This window comes from Passer domesticus, chromosome Z (assembly GCF_036417665.1).
Source record: "Passer domesticus isolate bPasDom1 chromosome Z, bPasDom1.hap1, whole genome shotgun sequence".
In the NCBI taxonomy this organism is placed as follows: domain Eukaryota; kingdom Metazoa; phylum Chordata; class Aves; order Passeriformes; family Passeridae; genus Passer; species Passer domesticus.
Window position 1 is genome coordinate 77,293,390 of NC_087512.1, and position 2,032 is coordinate 77,295,421.

Genomic DNA, 2,032 nt, shown 5'->3' on the forward strand with positions numbered 1-2,032 from the left:
CCCAGGGCTTTAGGGAGCATTTTCTGTGAGTTTGAGGGAGAGAGCCCCAGGGCCCTGGGCTACTCCAGCCACCCCTCCCAGGGATGTTGCTGAGGGCAGGGAAAGAGTGTGGAGAGTGATCAGGAGCCAGCCCAGAGCTCCCCAGGCCCCTGTGCAGCTTTGGCCATGTCCATTCCCATCTGGGTCCCATAGCCTTACCCGACCCCCTTGCAGTGCCTTTTTCCCTGTAGCATTAGGGGATCCCAGAATGCCACAGATATGGTTCTGATCTCTGCTCCTTTTTAGACTGGAATCGTGACATGGGTTTTCAGGAAGTCCTGATGAAGGATGGTTTGAAGTTCCTGGAGGATGCTGGAGGCAAGTTTTCATTCTGCCTTTCCTGAGTGAATAATCAGGATCAATGCAACAAAAGCTCATTTATAAAGCATTTCCCTTAACATTATGTAAGGGCTGAAGGATTCTGAGAATCTTTCCCTGCTCCCTTCTGGATCCCTGAGGGATCCCACAGGATCACTGTCAGTGGGAGGAAGGAGCATTGATCTTTCAGTCCTCCTCCCGTGTGCTGTGCCAGTGTGTCCTTCCGTGTGCTCTGTGCAGTCACAGAGAAGAGCAGAGAGGGAAGGGGCCGGGCCCAGGGCTGTGCCCCGGGGCTGAGCCTTGTGGGCAGCCTGAGGATCTCCTGCAGTGCCACAGGAGCTCTTCTGTCCTGCCTTCTTTGCAGCTGTACCTGTGGGTGAAGGCCCCACATCCAGGACTGAGGCTCTGGGAGATGCTGAGGGTAGGTCAAGGCCTTTCCCCTGGGAGAGCTGCCAGCTCAAAGCCCAAAGCTGGGCCAGGGAGGCAGCGCTGCAGGTGCCAGCACAGAACCATGCACGTGTGTGCCCTCGCCCTGCACGATCCCCTCACGGCTGCTGCGGCTCAGTGGTGCCCGTGCAGATCAGCAGAGATGGCAGAAGCTTCTGTGGCTGTTGAGTTACAGGTGTGTCTGCAGGGAGGACTTCTCAAGCTCCAGGGCTGGATGCTTGGCCCCAACCCAGCTCCCATGGCAGGGGTGAGTAGTGTGTCCCTGCTGACCCCACAGGCTGAGCCCCGCTTTTGTGGGATGCATTCCTGGGAAATGGAACTACTTTCTCTTAAGGTCCTCCAAAAGGAAAGACCCAAGATACTGCAGCCAAAAAGTCTCATGACTCAGATGAATTCCTGAGACAAACACAGAAGGAAGCACCCGGAGGACAAGGTGGGTGCCTTTCCTTCATGCTTCCCCTGGGACTCAGCAGCCGGGGGCTTTGGCTGCACATCTGGACACGCCGTGCCCGGCACAGCGGGAAGGGATCCATGGCAGACTTGCTGCCCCGCTGCTGCTTTCACATCGTGCAGGGCTGTTTCCCAGCCTGGCCTGGCTGCAATTCCTCCCCAGCCTCTGCAGGATGGAATTTGGCAGTAGCTGATAGGGTGCCCCAACTGTACTGTGGGCCTGAGATCCCCTGCCATTTCCCAGTCTCTGAGAAGATCAGGCGGTGCAGCTGTTTGCACAAGGGAGCGCACTGGCCCAGCCCCAATTACCTGGGCTTTTTCCTGATCTTTACCTGTGACTTAGACAAGCATTGCCTCCTGAAGGTGCCACCTCCCCAGTGGGGAATATTTCCATTTGATCCAGTTGTCCCTTTTTTCCTTTTTCAAGTGATGGACCAAAAGGCTGTTCAGGAGGAGGAACACTCAGGGAGAAGCAGTGGCTCATTGGCAGCCCCTGCTGCGGGAAGGAAGGCGATGCCAGACACGGGCACAGGCACAGCAGGTAATTGCTGTGCCGGGCTCAGCCCTGGCCGGGGCTGTGTGGCAGCAGCTCTTCCCCCAGGGCCTGCCCTTGCCCGGCCCTGCAGCAGCCAAAACTGGAGGCGCCTGGGCTTCCAGGCCTCTGGAGCTGGTTCAGAGCCCCGGGGAAACGGGACTGGTGCAGCAAGGTCCCTGGCGCTGCAGCTGCTGCGGAGCTGGCCCTGAGTGCCCAGAGGCCCAAGGCACAGGAGCAGCCCCG

General features: G+C 58.2%; 1 long non-coding RNA gene across 1 annotated transcript; it reads left to right on the top strand.

Moving 5' to 3' along the window:
* The first annotated feature begins 716 nt into the window (after positions 1–716).
* On the top strand, positions 717–1,795 carry LOC135289877 (uncharacterized). Its single transcript, XR_010352606.1, has 4 exons — positions 717–778; positions 980–1,051; positions 1,139–1,237; positions 1,682–1,795. It is a non-coding gene; the product is annotated as an uncharacterized LOC135289877 (long non-coding RNA).
* Positions 1,796–2,032: the final 237 nt, after the last annotated feature.